Source organism: Agelaius phoeniceus, chromosome 8 (genome assembly GCF_051311805.1).
Source record: "Agelaius phoeniceus isolate bAgePho1 chromosome 8, bAgePho1.hap1, whole genome shotgun sequence".
Lineage (NCBI taxonomy): Eukaryota > Metazoa > Chordata > Aves > Passeriformes > Icteridae > Agelaius > Agelaius phoeniceus.
In genome coordinates this window covers 32,570,778-32,580,455 of record NC_135272.1, presented here as the reverse complement: position 1 = coordinate 32,580,455, position 9,678 = coordinate 32,570,778, and positions in this window count along the sequence as shown.

Genomic DNA, 9,678 nt, shown 5'->3' with positions numbered 1-9,678 from the left:
CACTTCTACTTCCTATGTGTCTTCCTATGTCTCTGCTAAAATAGAGAGTGGAAGTGAGGAGACCTTTTGAAAAGTTGGGATTTGATCCAGAGATTGCATACCAGCTCATACCAATACACTTGACATATTATATTTTGCTACTTGTGGCATAGCAGCTTGAGATACCATGTGCCTGGTATTCTAATATGCTCTTCTCATCTGCAGTCAAAAAGGAAATTTCAAACCCAGTCAAAAAGGACAATTTCTGCATTAACCAGTAGCAGAAGTGTTTCATGCACTAGTTCATTGCAGATTCAGTGTATCATTCATTCATGATTGGTGGTTTTCCTGGGATGTACATGTTCACCTGTTCAGACTATTTCTTATATCAATGCACTGAATACTTGCCTAGAGCACTGTAGTATATATAGATAGTTTAATTACCAAGCAGTAAAGCCAGAAAGAACACAAGATCTTCCTTGTCTGTAGTTCCTCAGAAATTACGTATTATTTTGAAAATATATACAGTTGGTAACTTTTCTCAATTTGACCCTAGAGTGAAAACAAGAAACTCAGAACACAAAGAATAGGGAAGAACTGAAATGATTCAGAGCAGTTTGCTCCAGAACAAGCCCAGCACTAAAGGACCTGTTCTGCACAGTGTCACAAGAATGAGTGACTGGGGAGAGCTGAGGCTGGTCTGTGCCCCTCTGAATGGGCAGAAGCACTGACTGGCAAACACAACATCTGACACTTCTCATCTCAGCAGCACTGGCAGCTCCTGGAGGTCCCCTCATCCCTCCCCAGCTGTCCATTCCTGCCTGCACTGCCTCCCCTCCTCTCCCAGCTGTACAGACCCAGCTATTTATGAGGCCAGACAAAGAACCAGATGAGAATCATTTTTAATTCAAACCAGTTCACATATGTTTTTAGCACAGTCCTAACAGACAGTTGTATCAACACAAGTGAAGGGGTGACGCAGGGACAAGATCAAGCAGCCAGGATGAAACAGGGTAAGGGCACGTGGACTGGGCAGGGTCTCTGTGTGCCAACTGCACCCACAAAGAAAACACAACCCAAAGTTTCACCTTGGCCCAGTCAATTACAGCTGCATGAAGTGATAATGTGATCCTGCCAGTCATCTATCAGTTTGCAAGCACGTTGCATAGATAAAAATAACAAAGAGAGAGGCCAAGTGGATCCAAGATTTGGAACAAGTAGTTCTGGACTAAGTGGTTTTGCAGAGTCTGCCCACACACCATGTCACTGTGCCATGCAGAAAGTGCTCCCAGCCTTACCACCACCTTCCAGCCCAGCCAGCTACAACCTTTGGCTAACTACAAGTGCAAATCTTTTTGCTCCTTGCCTGAGACAGCTTACTTGGTGCAGTCATGGCTCAAAAGGTCTAAGTCAACTCCTAGAAGGAGAGCTTCAAATGAGATAAAGCACCAAAGACCAGCAGTCAGTTGTGCTGCTCAAGTCCTGCACAATAAAGAAAACCCATTATGAGTTTTCAAAAGTTCTGCCCATTATGCTCTCACATGTAGGTAATATGGGAGTCTCATGTGTGAATGCATATTTTTATGGAATCAACAGGCTGCTTTAAAATCAGCTTTCTGCAGGGAAACCCTACTCAAAGAGTGTCCAGTTCTGCTCTGCAAATTGGAAATGCATTATGTTTTTAACATTTTACTGTTTGGATTTTTAAAACTTGGGGTTTACAGCAATCTGTGCCTCCCATTCAGCTGGGGGGACAACAGTGGTCCTGTTTCTCAACTGGCCTTTTCCATTTGTGGTATGAAATGCTCCAACTAGAGGCCTAAGGCCCTTTGGGGCTTGGTTCTGGTAAATATGTGTTGCTTAGTGCACTGTGTCCTTGACTGGAGCACCTGACTGCCACTGCAGTCATGCTGTACTGAACACAAGACACACTGTAAGCTGGGAGAGGTGAACACTGATGTTATGATAATTTCTGATCATTTCCATGGTTAGTTTTCCTCCATTTAGCTATTTGCTGTGTCTCATGGTGTGTGTTGTCAAGCAGCTTGATGCACAGTGCAATTAGACTAGCAGTAGGTTCCATAAGATATTTGTATGCATGGGTCTATTCACATTTTCCAGTTATAATCACACTCCCTTCCAACAAAAATAACAAAGCTGTTGATTATCAAGTTAAAGTGCAAGCTTTGTGTTGGTAAATATGTTTCTCCTACTTTCAGAGCATAAAAACAAACATGTGACCTTTACAGTCTCAAAAAATTTGTATTAAAAAAATCAATCAATCGACCAGTCAATCACTTATTACAACAGTTTGCATGGTATAATTTCAAGCATATGTGGAAAGAACATATTTCTTAACTGGCAACATTCAATCCTATTTTGAAGTTGCCTCCCCCTGCTAAACAGAAAGGGAATGTGGCCAATTAAAGTCTTCTAAAGGCTCACTGGGGAAGAGTCTTGAGGAGGGAAGGAAGATAATTATGAAGGTGGTGCACTGCATACAGCTGTAGAAGAAAGAATTTGGGAAGTAACCCAGATCAGCACATATTTATCAGAGGCAGTGGTTTTATGCTTGTTAATTTGCAATTCCTTTGCTCTGATGATAGTACTGAGAGGAAAGAAGCCACTGCAGATTGTTGTGGCATAAAACATCATTAAAGACGCATTAAAACATCTTGAGGACTTTGCCAATGCCAAGGATGTTCTGCAGTGTTGAATTGCTGTAATAAATCCTTGTGCAACAATTAGAACTGAGAGAAAGAGATACAACCAGAGCACTTACACATCCCACTAATTCCCAACAGCTTTTGGCTGCCAACCCAAATACAGAAGTTTATGGAACTAACACAGTTACTCATCTGCTCTGCTAGTCTTAATTGATTCCACTTAAATTATTTAATTGCACCTAAGTTTATTTGTGCCACCTGATTATGAATCCTAACATACAAATAAGATTATCTAAATAGTCAAAACATTACATTGGAGTTGCCCACCCTGCTATTCCAGCAATTCTATAGCACTTAGAAAAGACAGGAACTCTGTAACATCCCCATTTGATGAAGTCTCGCTTTCAATTCTACAACAAACATCAATTTTAGTCCCTTTTTAACAACAGCAAACTGATTTATAATACTTTCAAAGCAGACAGAAAGCTTCATCTTCAAGCCAGATGGACAGTCTTGGAAATGACCTGAGTCCTTTCTGTGCTTTCCATAAAAATGAGGTAACTATTAGCAGAAGGTGCTTGATGTGTGCGAGCTTGATGTGTAACCTGGGAGATGAAGCAGATGTGGAAGGCTCAGGCTGCCTTTGATCCTGCCCAACGCTGAGCACCCCCGTGGCTGTGCCTCTGCTGAGCAGCCAGGTGTGTTTTTCCAGCACGAGCAGCTCTGCCACTGCAGCCACAGGGGCAGTGAGCAATTGCCGGCATTCCCCTGCAGGCAGCGAGCTGACTGATATCACAGCCCCACACCTGAGGACTAATATGGGGAGGAGAGAAAGTAATGAAGAGAAAGTAATGAACTGTTGTCTACCTTGCAGGGGGAGAGCACAACTCCTTGCAATAGTAAGTATATGGCTTTGCTGCATTTGGAAAAGAGGCTCCAGAACAGACAAATTTAATGAACCCAATCTGCTAAGAGCTGAGCTGAAAATGAAACACGTGAATTAAAATTCTTAGTTTAGCCTGTGATTTCACCTACAACTGAGATGAGAGACACTCAAAATTACATTCCTTACTAACTACTCTGAGGCATACTGATTGATATTCCTGGAATTTGTAAGAGGGTTTGTCCCACAAAACCCCAAATGGATTAGATCAATAGAACAGGAAGGGTGGTCACTACTTAAGGTCAGGTTCGTTATTCACTCAGACTTCCCAAGTGACCACAAGAATGCAGGGTTTGCTTCCCCTCTGTAAACAGAGAAAAGGTCCTTTCTAAATCAACAGGGTGACGGATAAATGAGCTGAAGACTGAGACAGTTACATAACACAGTAAAGGGGACTCATGATTACCTTGGATTAGCCACTTCTGTCTCTCTGGAAGCTCTACTCACAATAGGCACAGGAATTGCCAGGCTTCCATTTTAAGCGACAGAACCTCAGATGCCATCATTTATAAAGCAGCAACAGTTGCATCTCTGTTGCCTAGAAGATGATATATGGGGATAGATTTGGCACAGCTAAGACTTTTGGCAGATTTGTGTCACAGGGTATTTTAGAAATTTTGCAGGCTGTCAAAGTGAAATTGTAGCAGTCTGTTACTGAGAGAGTGGTATTTTGGGGAACGAGTACAGAAGGCTTCAGAAAGACAAGCTGGGGAGTGTGGTGGGTGAAGAGGGAAAATGTTCAATCACTTCTCCTGCAATAGAATCAAACCTTCTTTCCCTGCTGGCTCCACGATGAGATGGTGCCAAGAGCTGGAAATGTAGGGAAGGAGCAAAGCCTCCCTTCTCCTCACAAAGCTCCTGTCCCCACGTGGCCCCTGAAGGCAACTCTGCAGGTACCCACAGGCATCTGTGACTCCCTTCACAGCTGTCCTTCCTTCCAAACAGCACAGTTTGAACATTTGCTGGTTCTCAGTCCAGCACAGGAACCAGCAAATGTTGCTCCTAAAGAGTTTGCAACTAAATCATTATAAAACTCTAGATCTCCCATTCCACTGGGAATTCCACTGGGATGTGCTCAGGTAGGTCACAGATGTGCTTTTCAGGTTCCATCTCTAGAAGTTTAGTTCTGCAAGGTACAAAGAGTTCTACATCTGTTGCTTTAAAATCAGTCCTCTTTCATCACAAAGAGCTATCTGCATTTCATTTAGGGATTCAATGTATGCTGCTGTGTTTCTGCACACCACACCAGCTGAAAGCCAGGCTTTGACCCACCACATGAAACTCACTGTAGTTAATCATCGCTTTTGAACTTCCCTAAAAAGGATCTGATATCTCTAGCCCACCACTCACCACCCCCCTGCACCAAAAAGTATTTTAATAAGATGGAAAAAGCAGGGGAAGCAAAACAAGAAGTGTTTTATGTTCACAGATATCTCGTATTACATCTGCTACAAAAACTGCACGGACTAAACGGCAAAACCAAAAGAAAAATGAGACTGACCTTGAGATGTTTCATAATGATTTCATTGCTTCTAGTGGTTGTATTGGGTTTTACCACTAGGCTATTAAAAACATGTGGAAAGCATACAGAACTAAGTCAAACTGAGCATTTCCAACCTTTCTTCTTTTCCATTTAAATACTTTCATATTTCTTTAATAAGTTTTCCTGAAAACAAAGTGCAGAGATTTGGGTAGTCTATACTGAAAGTTAATCAGTATAATCTTTGTTTTAGAATAAATCATCCACTTTTTTCAATAAAAGAAATAATTTCTCTGACATTAATCCTTCCTAACCACATATGTGGGGAGGGAGGAATCAGGATGGACAGGAGGGTGTCAGTCCAGCACTGTGGTTGGATCTAGCTCTAGCAGGAAGTTTTGAAAGGAAATTTAAAAGCTCTGCAATTGGGAGAATTTCCACAGGTCAGCTGTGGTCTCCACACTGGTGCTGAGCACAGGACGGATGCACAGCTCCACACCTCACTTTCTGCACAAGCTCTCCAGAGTAAATCTCACAATAGGTATTAAGAGGTGATGTGCATCCCATTTTGTTCATCCCACAGGTGGGAACAACCTGGAAGATTCATTTTGCTTGTTTCTGCCTGCTGTGGCATTGGGAGGTTCCCTTTGGTTCCTCCTAGCTGCTTTGCAGAGAGCAGGAACCACCAAAGGGAATCATCCAGGGTCAAATCATTCCAGCTGGGGATGGTGGGGCTGCCTCAGGCTACAGCAACTCAACTCTTCAGCACATCAGGGGAGTGCTTTGAGTTTATTCCACTGCTGCATTTGCAATAAACAGACCCAAACCAGAGGTCCACCAGAAAGAAGGGGAGACATCTAGAGTGTTATGTAAGTAATCAAAGTGAATTTTAATCCTGCATAAAAGATGGATCTTAAGATCTTTTTAAAGCTAATTCCTGTGATGACTGTCAACAAACACACAATTCTATCCCAAGTAACAAAATGAGTCTCATTAATTTCTTGAATGCAACTGGAGTTGAAAATGCTGAAAATCAATACAATTTTTTATCAGAAGCAACATTCTCAGCAAGTATCATAATCATATGCTAAAAACAGATTCTGGAACTATCATGGGGAAAATCTGAGTAGCCTGTACAACTGTGCATTAAAACACTCTTTGCCTGATTCAAAACCATTTAAAGAAGGACTTTCTTGATGGATTTTTTAATGTCCTTGGATACTACTGAAGAATTTTTATGGAAATACTTTGTATACTGGATTATTAGAACACATTTATCATCCATTGCCTGCACATATATCTCACAGCTGGCTGACTTCACAATAGCAGCATGAATCACAGCTACAGGGCACACCAATATTTTCCTCACTAAAGGCAATGGAGTTCTTTAGGGAATTTACTCACTGTTCTTGTATTAGAATAATAAACCAATTACAATGGCCTCCATAAATTAATCCATTAAACAAGGAAATATTAAAAAAAAACAACTAAGCTTGTACTATGTAAGATTGCATATATGTTTAAGTTTCTAGGATACCTACACCCAAACCCAGGAATCAAGACTCATCAACATTACACTGTAGAATGAAATCAATTAACAGGATATTGGACTATATCATAGAAGCTTCCCAAGAGACTGCTTCCTATCAAAAATTCTATTTGTAAAATATGTCTTTATTCTTGTTAAGAATAAATTTGCTTAGGTTTTTTCAAGCAAAATTTGCAAAAATGTTAGTGGGCTCAGTCAACATGGTGAGAAGGGGCATCATAAATTAAATTCTTATTTACCACCAGGAAACACTTTCAAGAGAGAACAATGATGAAGTTTTGGTCAGACCCCTGGCACCTCCCTGCTCTGCATGGACCACTGGGGAGCAGAAGAAATGGCAGTGGGGTCCCAGGAAGGAGGATACTTCCCATTCTCATCCACATTGCTAATGCAGCTCCCCAGCCTCACTCCTGCATGCACCAAATGCCTGCTCAGGAAAAGTCGTGTCTGCCTTGCACAGCAGCAGGAGGGGAGGAGCGCGTTTGGCCATAGATGACTCAGGAGCAACCCTGCCAGCCCAGCTCTTCAGCACCTGCAGGAGCTGGAGGATCCTTTCCCCAACTGCCCTTTTAATGTAGTCCTGAAGGATTTATGAGAGCTAAGATAAATAATCTCCAAGTCCCAAAAGCAGAGATTCTTCTGCAGAGCAGATGCAGCAGCTCTTCGCCCCGGCAGGGCTGCCTGGCCCAGAGCCCCCGGCGAGGGGAGCAGCTGCCAGCCCTGGGGAGCAGCCCCACGGGGACCCTGTCCCTCTGCTGGGGACACTGTCCCTCTGCCAGAGACCCTGTCCCTCTGACAGAGACCCTGTCCCACTGCTGGGGACACTGTCCCTCTGCCAGGGACCCTGTCCCACTGCTGGGGACACTGTCCCTCTGCCGGGAACACTGTCCCTCTGCCAAAGACTCTGTCCCACTGCAGGGGACACTGTCCCTCTGCCAGATCTGCAGTCAGCTCCTCAGGAGCTGACACTGCTCCCCCAAGGGAGGCACTGCCAGCCTCCCTCTGCCCCCACCACACCCCCTTCAAATTTCATCCATAGTTTTTCTTTGGGAATTTTTTTCTTTTTTTTCATAGAATCATAGAATCTTTGGATTGTAAGGGGACCTTGAAGATCATTGAGTTCCAATCCCCTGCCATGGGCAGGGACTCATTCCACTAGACCAGGTTGCTCCAAACCCCATCCAACTCACCTTGAACACCTCCAAGGATGGGGCAGCCACAGCTCCTCTGAGCAACCTGTGTCAGGGCCTCACCATCCTCATAATAAAGAATTTTTCCCTAATATCTAATATAAACCTACTCTGTTTCAATTAGAACATGTTCCACCTTGTCCTGTTACTGCATGCTCTTGTAAATATTCTTGTCCGATCTTTACTAAAAAAAATATTAGTTTTTAAATAATTTTTCTTCAGAAGACTATCTATATACTCCGTAAAGCACTTCTTTTTCATTAAACAGAACACTTAGACCCCGGACGCCACAGCACAGCGTGTGAGGCGCTCGAGGCAGGGCAGGACGCTCCTCACCACCCCACAGAGGCCTTGGCTCCGTCATCCTCATCCTCCCTCCCTCCTTCCCACAAGGGCCCCCTGGAGCTCACCCCTCCCGCCAGCTGAGCCTGAGGACATCGGGATCATGGTGCTCCTTGCAGAGGGAATCACAGGGTACCATCTTGCATCGGGAGAGCCTCGGCCTTGTGCCGCCTCCCTCCCTCCTTCCCTCCCTCCCCACAGAGGGGCCGCCATGGCCGCGGCCGCTGCTCCCCTCACAGCCGGCAGGATGGCGCCCGCTCCGCTCTGGGAGCTCCGTGGCCCTTTGGGTCAGAAGGAGCCTGCAGCTGTGTGAGTGTGGGGAGCAGAGGGGAATGGGCTCCCCATCCGGCCCCTCACAGCACGCCGGGGAGGCAAAGGGGGTAACTCCGTGTGGGGAGGGAAAACCCCTGGGGAAGATGCAGCACTCGCAGGCCTTTTCCCTCAGAAATGCCCGAGGAAGAAGCCATGGGGTGTCTGGAGGGGCAGTGTGGGGTAGGAGCCGGCGCTGGGTGCCCTCGTGAGGGGATGGCCGTGGGGCGAGGATCCCGAGGAATCCAGGGTGAGGGAGCAGGGCTGCAGAGCGGCCTGTCCACATGGCACGCACAGATGGGCTGTGTGCCCACTGCCTGAAATAAAAGCTCATTATCCACCAGCTATTTTTGGCACCTGATTAATTCTTTATAGCTCTCAAGCTGCATTTGTACTCCTGTCGCCGTGAAAAATCATAGCTCGGAAAAATCCCATTTCCCCCCATTTTGTGCAGTATTCTCTGTAATGAGGAAACATGGCTTTTAAAAGAAAAACCGGCAAATAAACCCAGACCTCAGTCTGCATACAGACCACACAGGAATAGCAAGCATGCACAAATGCATATTTAGGGATAAAATTGCCAACTGAATGTTTTAGACTTCAAGTTTTCACTATTCATACATCTATCTCAGCCTTAAAACCTTTCTATCCTTCTCTTTCCCAAATCCAGGCAAATTAGAGGAAGGAAGTTACAGGAAAGCAATGTTTGTGTTGCCTCTTTGTGGCCTAAGAAAAGGCCAACTTCCCAACTCCCATTTTCACTAAAGGAAATAATAAAATTAGAGCCTGTTCCTGGGTCCTGCCATACAAGGTCTGGATTGGACTTTTGGATAATGGGTACCAGCCACAGTCAAAAAATACATAGGCTTAGTCCCGTGGACTTCTGATGATTCCTCAACATCTGTCATGGCATCTCTTCCTCCCTTAAAAGAAAGAAATAAACTACCATTTTGGCCTGACAGCATTATGTCCAATGTCATAGGTGCTGATAGTACCAGGTAAGTGAGGAGTAAGGCCTGTGGTTCTTCCTCACCAATCTCTTACAGAACAAGCAAAGAATCTTGGAGCATCTGAGGCTTTTACTGGGTAAGAGTGGTGGTGGTTTTTGGGGGGGTTTGCTGCTGGAAAACAGTGCCCTATTTAAAGGACAGGTTCAGTGTGCAGCTACTGGAAACAAACTTGGATAAGTGTTTCCTAACTTTACCTTTACACTATATGCA